Raw genomic sequence first — 11,219 nt, forward strand, 5'->3', positions numbered from 1 at the left:
ATATATATATATATATATATATATATATATATATATATATATATATATATATATATATATATATATATATATATATATATATATATATATATATATGTATATATATATATATATATATATATATATATATATATATATATATATATATATATATATATATATATATATATATATATATATATATATATATATATATATATATATATATATATAAATATATATATATATATATATTTGTATATATTTCCCCGGGGACAGGGGAGAAAGAATACTTCCCACGTATTCCCTGCGTGTCGTAGAAGGCGACTAAAAGGGAAGGGAGCGGATGGCTGGAAATCTTCCCCCCTCATTTTTTTTTTTTTTCCAAAGGAAGGAACAGAGAGGGGGGCCGGGTGAGGATATTCCCTCAGAGCCCCAGTCCTCTGTTCTTAACGCTACCTCGCTGAGACGGGAAATGGCGAATAGTATGAAAGAAATATATATATATATATATATATATATATATATATATATATATATATATATATATATATATATATATATATATATATATATATATATATATATATATATCCCCTATCCCTGGGGATAAGGGAGAAAGAATACTTCCCACGCATTCCTCACGTGTCGTAAAAGGGGTCTAAAGGGGACGGGGGCGGGGGGCCAGAAACCCTCCCCTCCCTGTATTTTAACTTTGTAAAGGGGGAAACAGAAGAAGGAGTCACGCGGGGAGTGCTCATCCTCATCGAAGGCCCAGATTGGGGTGTCTAAATGTGTGTGGATGTAACCAAGATGAGAAAAAACGAGAGATAGGTAGTATGTTTGAGGAAAGGAACCTGGATGTTTTGGCTCTGAGTGAAACGAAGCTCAAGGGTAAAGAGGAAGAGTGGTTTGGAAATGTCTTGGGAGTAAACTCAGGGGTTAGTGACAGGACAAGAGCAAGGGAAGGAGTAGAATTACTACTGAAACAGGAGTTGTGGGAGTATGTGATAGAGTGTAAGAAAGTAAATTCTAGAATGATATGGGTAAAACTGAAAGTTGATGGAGAGTGATGAGTGATTATTGGTGCATACGCACCTGGGCATGAGAAGAAAGATCATGAGAGGCAAGTGTTTTGGGAGCAGCTGAATGAGTGTGTTAGTGGTTTTGATGCACAAGATCGGGTTATAGTGATGGGTGATTTGAATGCAAAGGTGAGTAATGTGGCAGTTGAGGGAATAATTGGTATACATGGGTTGTTCAGTGTTGTAAATGGAAATGGTGAGGAACTTCTAGATTTATATGATGAAAAAGGACAGGTGATTGGGAATACCTGGTTTAAAAAGCGAGATATACATAAGTATACGTATGTAAGTAGGAGAGATGGCCGGAGAGCGTTATTGGATTACGTGTTAATTGATAGGCGCACGAAAGAGAGACTTCAGGATGTTAATGTGCTGAGAGGTGCAACTTGAGGGATGTCTGATCATTATCTTGTGGAGGCGAAGGTGAAGATTTTTAAAGGTTTTCAGAAAAAAATAGAAAAAGTTGGGGTGAAGAGAGTGGTAAGAGTAAGTGAGCTTGGGAAGGAGACTTATGTGAGGAAGTACCAGGAGAGACTGAGTACACAATGGAAAGGGTGGGAACAAAAGAGGTAAGGGGAGTGGGGGAGGAATGGGATTATTTAGGGAAGCAGTGATGGCTTGCGCAAAAGATGGGTGGGTTGATTGGAAAGGGTAGTGAGAGGTGGGATGAAGAAATAAGATTTTTAGTGAAATAGAAAAGAGAGGCATTTGAATGATTTTTGCAGGGGAAAAATGCAAATGTGTGGTAGATGTATAACAGAAAGAGGCATGAGGTCAAGAGAAAGGTGCAAGAGGAGAAAAAGAAGGGAAATAAGAGTTGGGGTGAGAGAGTATCATTAAATTTTAGGGAGAATATAAAGAGTTTTGGAAGGAGGTCAGTAAAGTACGTAAGACAAGGGAGCATATGGGAACTTCAGTGAAGGGGGTTAATGGGGAGGTGATAACAAGTAGTGGTGATGTGAGAAGGAGATGGAGTGAGTATTTTGAAAGTTTGTTGAATGTGTTTGATGATAGAGTGGCAGATATAGGGTGTTTTGGTCGAGGTGAAGTGCAAAGTGAGAGGGTTAGGGAAAATGATTTGGTAAACAGAGAAGAGGTAGTAAAACCTTTGCGGAAGATGAAAGCTGTCAAGGGAACAGGCTTGGATGGTATTGCAGTGGAATTTATTAAAAAAGGAGGTGACTATATTGTTGACAGGTTGGTAAGGTTATTTAATGTATGTATGATTCATGGTGAGGTGCTTCAGGATTAGCGGAATGCTTGCATAGTGTCATTTTAAAAAGGGAAAGGGGATAAGAGTGAGTGCTCAAATTACAGAGGTATAAGTTTGTTAAGTATTCTTGGTAAATTATATGGGAGGGTATTGATTGAGAGGGTGAAGGCATGTACAGGGCATCAGATTGGGGAAGAGCAGTGTGGTTTCAGAAGTGGTAGAGGATGTGTGGATCAGATGTTTGCTTTGAATACTTTATGTGAGAAATACTTAGAAAAGAAAATGGACTTATATGAACCATTTATTGATCTGGAGAAGGCATGTGATAGAGTTGATAGAGATGCTCTGGGGAAGGTATTAAGAATATATGGTATGGGAGGCAAGTTGTTAGAAGCAGTGAAAAGTTTTTATCGAGGATGTAAGGCATGTGTACGTGTAGGAAGATTGGAAATTGATTGGTTTTCAGTGAATGTAGGTTTGCGGCAGGGGTGTGTGATGTTTCCATGGTTGTTTAATTTGTTTATGGATGTGGTTGTTAGGGAGGTGATTGCAAGAGTTTTGGAAAGAGGGGCAAGTATGCAGTCTGTTGTGGATGAGAGAGCTTGGGAAGTGAGACAGTTGTTGTTCGCTGATGATACAGCGCTGGAAGCTGATTCATATGAGAAACTGAAGAAGCTGGTGACTGAGCTTGGTAAAGTGTGTGAAAGAAGAAAGTTAAGAGTAAATGTGAATAAGAGCAAGTTTATTAGGTACAGTTGGGTTGAGGGTCAAGTCAATTGGGAGGTAAGATTGAATGGAGAAAAACTTGAGGAAGTAAAGTGTTTTAGATATCTGGTAGTGGATCTGGCAGCGGATGGAACCATGAAAGCGGAATTGAACCATAGGGTGGGGGAGGGGGCGAGAATTCTGGGAGCCTTGAAGAATGTTTGGAAGTCGAGAACATTATCTTGGAAAACAAAAATGGGTATGTTTGAAGGTATGGTGGTTCCAACAATGTTGTATGGTTGCGAGGCGTGGGTTATGGATAGAGTTGTGCGCAGAAGGGTGGATGTGCTGGAAATGAGATGTTTGAGGACAATATGTGGTGTGAGGTGGTTTGATCGAGTAAGTAATGTAAGGTTGAGAGAGATGTGTGGAAATAAAACGAGTGTGGTTCAGAGAGCAGAAGAGGGTGTTTTGAAATGGTTTGGTCACATGAAGAGAATGAGTGAGAAAAAGACTGACCAAGAGGATATAAGTGTCAGAGATGGAGGGAACGAGGAGAAGTGGGAGACCAAATTGGAGATGGATAGATGGAGTGAAAAAGATTTTGACTGATCGGGGCCTGAATATGCAGGAGGGTGAAAGGCGTGCAAGGAATAGAGTGAATTGGAACGATGTGGCATACCGGGGTCGACGTGCTGTCAATGGATTGAACCAGGGCATGTGAAGCGTCTGGGGCAAACCATGGAAAGTTATGTGGTGCCTGGATGTGGAGAGGGAGCTGTGGTTTCGGTGAATCATTACATGATAGCTAGAGACTGAGAGTGAACGAATGGGACCTTTATTGTCTTTTCCTAGCGCTACCTCGCACACAAGAGGGGGCAAGGGGTTGTTATTCCATGTGTGGCGAGGTGGCGATGGGAATAAATAAAGGAAGACTGTGTTTGTATATATATGTGTACATTGAGATGTATAGGTTTGTATATTTGTGTATGTGGACGTGTATGTATATACATGTGTATGTGGGTGGGTTGGGCCATTCTATCGTCTGTTTCCTTACGCTACCTCGCAAACGCGGGAGACAGCGACAAAGCAAAAGAAAATATATATATATATATATATATATATATATATATATTTTTTTTTTTTTTTTTTTTTTTTTTTTTTTATACTTTGTCGCTGTCTCCCGCGCTTGCGAGGTAGCGCAAGGAAACAGACGAAAGAAATGGCCCCACCCCCCCCCCCCATACACATGCACATACACACGCCCACACACGCAAATATACATACCTACACAGCTTTCCATGGTTTACCCCAGACGCTTCACATGCCTTGATTCAATCCACTGACAGCACGTCAACCCCTGTATACCACATGACTCCAATTCACTCTATTCCTTGCCCTCCTTTCACCCTCCTGCATGTTCAGGCCCCGATCACACAAAATCTTTTTCACTCCATCTTTCCACCTCCAATTTGGTCTCCCTCTTCTCCTCGTTCCCTCCACCTCCGACACATATATCCTCTTGGTCAATCTCTCCTCACTCATTCTCTCCATGTGCCCAAACCATTTCAAAACACCCTCTTCTGCTCTCTCAACCACGCTCTTTTTATTTCCACACATCTCTCTTACCCTTACGTTACTTACTCGATCAAACCACCTCATACCACACATTGTCCTCAAACATCTCATTTCCAGCACATCCATCCTCCTGCGCACATCTCTATCCATAGCCCACGCCTCGCAACCATACAACATTGTTGGAACCACTATTCCCTCAAACATACCCATTTTCGCTTTCCGAGATAATGTTCTCGACTTCCACACATTTTTCAAGGCTCCCAAAATTTTCGCCCCCTCCCCCACCCTATGATCCACTTCCGCTTCCATGGTTCCATCCGCTGACAGATCCACTCCCAGATATCTAAAACACTTCACTTCCTCCAGTTTCTCTCCATTCAAACTCACCTCCCAATTGACTTGACCCTCACCCCTACTGTACCTAATAACCTTGCTCTTATTCACATTTACTCTCAACTTTCTTCTTCCACACACTTTACCAAACTCAGTCACCAGCTTCTGCAGTTTCTCACATGAATCAGCCACCAGCGCTGTATCATCAGCGAACAACAACTGACTCACTTCCCAAGCTCTCTCATCCCCAACAGACTTCATACTTGCCCCTCTTTCCAGGACTCTTGCATTTACCTCCCTTACAACCCCATCCATAAACAAATTAAACAACCATGGAGACATCACACACCCCTGCCGCAAACCTACATTCACTGAGAACCAATCACTTTCCTCTCTTCCTACACGTACACATGCCTTACATCCTCGATAAAAACTTTTCACTGCTTCTAACAACTTTCCTCCCACACCATATATTCTTAATACCTTCCACAGAGCATCTCTATCAACTCTATCATATGCCTTCTCCAGATCCATAAATGCTACATACAAATCCATTTGCTTTTCTAAGTATTTCTCACATACATTCTTCAAAGCAAACACCTGATCCACACATCCTCTACCACTTCTGAAACCGCACTGCTCTTCCCCAATCTGATGCTCTGTACATGCCTTCACCCTCTCGATCAATACCCTCCCATATAATTTACCAGGAATACTCAACAAACTTATACCTCTGTAATTTGAGCACTCACTCTTATCCCCTTTGCCTTTGTACAATGGCACTATGCACGCATTCCGCCAATCCTCAGGCACCTCACCATGAGTCATACATACATTAAATAACCTTACCAACCAGTCAACAATACAGTCACCCCCTTTTTTAATAAATTCCACTGCAATACCATCCAAACCTGCTGCCTTGCCGGCTTTCATCTTCCGCAAAGCTTTTACTACCTCTTCTCTGTTTACCAAATCATTTTCCCTAACCCTCTCACTTTGCACACCACCTCGACCAAAACACCCTATATCTGCCACTCTGTCATCAGACACATTCAACAAACCTTCAAAATACTCAATGGAAGTAACGGGAGTGGGGGAGGAATGGGATGTATTTAGGGAATCAGTGATGGATTGCGCAAAAGATGCTTGTGGCATGAGAAGAGTGGGAGGTGGGCTGTTTAGAAAGGGTAGTGAGTGGTGGGATGAAGAAGTAAGAGTATTAGTGAAAGAGAAGAGAGAGGCATTTGGACGATTTTTGCAGGGAAAAAATGCAATTGAGTGGGAGAAGTATAAAAGAAAGAGACAGGAGGTCAAGAGAAAGGTGCAAGAGGTGAAAAAAAGGGCAAATGAGAGTTGGGGTGAGAGACTATCAGTAAATTTTAGGGAGAATAAAAAGATGTTCTGGAAGGAGGTAAATAGGGTGCGTAAGACAAGGGAGCAAATGGGAACTTCAGTGAAAGGCGCAAATGGGGAGGTGATAACAAGTAGCGGTGATGTGAGAAGGAGATGGAATGAGTATATATATATATATATATATATATATATATATATATATATATATATATATATATATATATATATATATATATATATATATATTAATCTTATTTATTTTGCTTTGTCGCTATCTAACGCGTTAGCGAGGTAGCGCAAGGAAATAGACGAAAGAATGGCCCAACCCACCCACATACACATGTATATACATACACGTCCACACACGGACACGGAAATATACATACCTATACATCTGAATATACACATATATATACACACACAGACATTAATATATACACATGTCAATAATTCATACTGTCTGCCTTTATTTATTTCAATCGCCACCCCGCCACACATGGAATAACAACGCCCTCCCCCGCTCATGTGTGCGGGGTAGCGCTAGGATAAGACAACAAAGGCCCCATTCGTTCACACTCAGTCTCTAGCTGTCATGTAATAATGCACCGAAACCACAGCTCCCTTTCCACATCCAGGCCCCACACAACTTTCCATGGTTTACCCCAGACGCTTCACATGCCCTGGTTCAATCCATTGACAGCACGTCGACCCCGGTATACCACATCGTTCCAATTCACTCTCTTCCTTGCACGCCTTTCAACCTCCTGCATGTTCAGGCTATCATCACTCAAAATCTTATTCACTCCACCTTTCCACCTCCAATTTGGTCTCCCACTTCTCCTCATTCCCTCCAACTATGACACGTATATCCTCTTGGTCAATCTTTCCTCACTCATTCTCTCCATGTGACCAAACCATTTAGAAACACGCTCTTCTGCTCTCTCAACCACACTCTATTTATTTCCACACATCTCTCTTACCCTTACATTACTTACTCTATCAAACCACCTCACACCACATATTGGCCTCAAACATCCCATTTCCACCACATCTACCCTACTGCGCACAACTCTATCCATACCCCACGCCTCGGAACCATACAACATTGTTGGAACCACTACTCCTTCGAACATACCCACCTTTGCTTTCCGAGATAATGTTCTCGACTTTCAAATATCCTTCAAGGCTCCCAGAATTTTCGCCCCCTTCCCCACCCTATGACTCACTTCCGCTTCCATGTTTCCATCCTTTGCCAGATCCACTCTCAGATATCTAAAACACTTTACTTCCTCCAGTTTTTCCCCATTCAAACCTCCCTCCCAGTTGACTTTGACCCTCAACCCTACTGTACCTAATAACCTTGCTCTTATTCACATTTACTCCTAATTTTCTTCTTTCACACACTTTACCAAACTCAGTCACCAGCTTCTGCAGTTTCTCGCATGAATCAGCCACCTAGACGGTATCATCAGCGAACAACAACTGACTCACTTCCCAAGCTCTCTCATCCCCAACAGACTGCATACTTGCCCCTCTTTCCAAAACTCTTGCATTCACCTCCCTAACAACCCCATCCATAAACAAATTAAACAACTCCTACGACACACGGGGAATACGTGCGAAGCGTTGTTTCTCCCCTTTCTTCTTTATTATGTTCTCTAATTTTCTCATATCATTCCACCACTAGCTGGGTTCTGAAACGCCAGGTGTCCAAAATTATCCATACTATTTCAATCAAGCTTTCGCCTTCACAGAGACATAACCAGGACTCTAAAAAAAAAAAAAAGACTGCGTCAGAAAACTTGGATATGAGGCGTAAAACGCAAATATATACATAGAAAAAACATCTCGGAAGATCCTACAGCACATAGCACATAAAAAGTAAGAGGAAACCCTGAAAGCGATGCAAGTTTACAATATCGTGATGGTAGTATGAGCTACAGTCTAAACACAAAATATTAATACAGAAATATAGAAAAACTTGCAATTGAGGAAACACAGACGAATAATATCAAACAAGGTAGGAATATAGACAGTGCATTACTAAATACACTAAGTTGGGCCAAGCGGGACTGCTATTTTTCGATTGTGGAGTAGAGGTCAGGCCGGGATCGAATGATTCTCTCTGACCTTCGTAACTCAGGGCCGGGTGGGCCACTGACGTGTTCCACCTGTCCCAAAGCGGCATCTGGTCAAAGTCTTATTGGTGGGCCATCAAAGAGCTGTATAGATGTTGTCATTTTGGTCTGAATGTTGATGACAGATGCTTCTCTGTAATGTGAGTCTGATATCTGTGGTCTCCTCCGATCACTGCAACTAGTAATGATTTTGGTGTTATTCACTGTAATTTTCGTCATTAATCCTGTTCTATGCTTTTGTTCATGATGTTGTTTGATTCCACCTTATTGTATGTGGAGCGGGAGGCGGCGGCTCAGGATACGGGTTGTATGTCCGATGTAGTTAATGTGATCTGGCTGACAGTCCCCAATATTGATCGGAACTCAGAGACCACATCGGCATACTATCATAGATATCTTTGTAAGCTGGTTCAGTCCATTGACGGCACGTTGACCCAATATACCTCGTCGTTCCAATCTTCTTAATTTTGTGCACGCTTTTCACACTCCTGCATGTTCAGGCCCCGGTCGCTCTAAATCTTTTTCACTCAATCCTTGTATCTCCACTTTGGTCACCCGCTTCTCCTTAATCCTTCCATTTCTGATACATATATCAACATTTCAACAAATCCTCTTCTGCCCTCTCAAACATAATCTTTTTATTTCCACACATCTCTCTTATCCTGTCATTTCTGTTTTATGATTCTAATCTTTTTTAACCTTGAATTGAGCCTCTAGCCATAAAGAATTTTATTTTGTATCGTGTATGCAATTTGACAATAAAGACATCTTATCTCAAATCACCTAACACCATATATTGTTCTCAAACACTTCATTTTCAACACATAGACCCTTCTCCGTCGAACTCTATCTTTAGCCCATTCCTCGCAACCATATAATATCGCTGGAGGTAATATTCCTTCAAACCAACCCTTTATTGCCCTCCGAAGTAACGTTTTCTTCTTTCCACACATTCTTTATCGCTTCCAGAACCTTTGCTCCATCCCCCACCCAAAGACTCACTTCAATCTCCATGGTTCCAATCGCTGTCAAGTCCACTCCCAGATATCTAAACACTTCATTTCCTTCAGTTTTTCTCCATTCAAACTTACATCCCAACTAACTTGTCCCTCAACCCTGCTACACCTGATAACCTTGCTTTCATTCACAATTACTCTCAACTATCTCCTTACATACGCTCTTCCAAACTCTGTCACCAACCTCTGCAGTTTCTCACACGAATCAGCCACCAGCTTTGTACCATCGGCAAACAACAGGTGACTCACCTCTGAGGCTCTTTCATCATTAACAGACTGCTTACCCGCCCCTATATCTAGGACTTGCATTTACCTTCCTCACTATCCTATCCGCAAACAAATTAAACAACCCTTCCATAGACCTCCCTTAACTGGGAACCATTCATTGTCCTTTCATCTTCTCTTACACATGACTTTCACCCTTGATATTATCTTCTCACTGCTTCTAGCAGCTTACCTCCTACACCACATCTCTATCAACCCAACCATACGCCTTTTCCAGACCCAATAGTGCCACAAACAAATCCATCTATTTCTTAAGTATTTCTCAGACACATTCTTCATAGCTAATTCCTGATTCACACAACCTTTACCACTTATGAAGCCACACTGCTCTTCTCCAATCTGATGCTTGTACGTTCCTTGACCCTCTTAGTCAATACTCTCCCATATGATTTACTAGGTATCCTAAACAAACTTATGCTTCTTGACTTTGAGCTCTCACTTTTATTCCATTTGAATGCATTCCGCCAATTCTCAGGCACTTCGCTATGATCCATACATCCATTGAAAATTCTTGCTAACCAATTAATAACACAGTCAACCCATTACTTAATGAACTCTACCACAGTACCATTCACCACCGATGTCTTGCCGCAATTCAACTCCCTCAAGGCTTTCACCACATTTCTCTTCACCAAGCCACTCTCCAAGAATCCCTTACTTCGCATACCACCCAGAACAAAACACCCTACATCTACCACTTTGTTATCAATTACTTTTAACAGTCCTTCAAAATACTCATTCCATCTACAGCTCACTTCATCACTTCCTGTGATCACTTCCCCTTTTGCCTATTTGTTCTCTTGTCTTACGCACTTTTTTTACCACCTTCCAAAGCATATATCTATTCTTCTTGAAGTTTAAAGATTCTCTTTCATCCCAACTCTCATTTGCTTTTTTTCAACCCTTCCTCTTTCCTTTTGATCTCCTGCCGCTTTTCCTTATCCATCTCCCAGTCATTTGCACACCATCCCTGTAAGTACCGTCCAAACGTCTTTCATTTCTCTTTCACTAGTAACTTTACTTTTTCAACCCACCTCTCACTACCATTCTAGCCTTTTTCATGCCACATACATCTCTTTCTTATGCATCACTGCTTCCGTAAATGCGTCCCACTCCTCATCCTCTCCCATCCTTTCATTTGTTCTCACCTTTTGCCATTCTACACTCAATCTTTCCTGGTTTTCTTCATACACTCTTTTTACACCGTACAACCCTACGAGTTCTTCAACATTTCCATTCACAACACCTAATACCGCAATCACCCCAATCACACCCTTAACCGCCATATCATTTACCTTCTCATTCAAATCACGCATCACTAATACCTGGTCTCGTACACCAAACTGCTGACACACACTCTCAGCTTCTCCCAAAACCCTTGCTTCTCATGATCTTTTTTCTAATGGCCAGGTGCGTAGGGACCAATAATCACCCATCTCTCACTATCCACTTCTGGTTTTACCCACATCAACCTAGAATTTACTTCCTTATCCTCTATCACTCACCCCAAGAACTTCTACTTCAGAGGTAGTGC

Source organism: Panulirus ornatus, chromosome 5 (assembly GCF_036320965.1).
Source record: "Panulirus ornatus isolate Po-2019 chromosome 5, ASM3632096v1, whole genome shotgun sequence".
NCBI classification, from domain to species: Eukaryota; Metazoa; Arthropoda; class Malacostraca; order Decapoda; family Palinuridae; genus Panulirus; species Panulirus ornatus.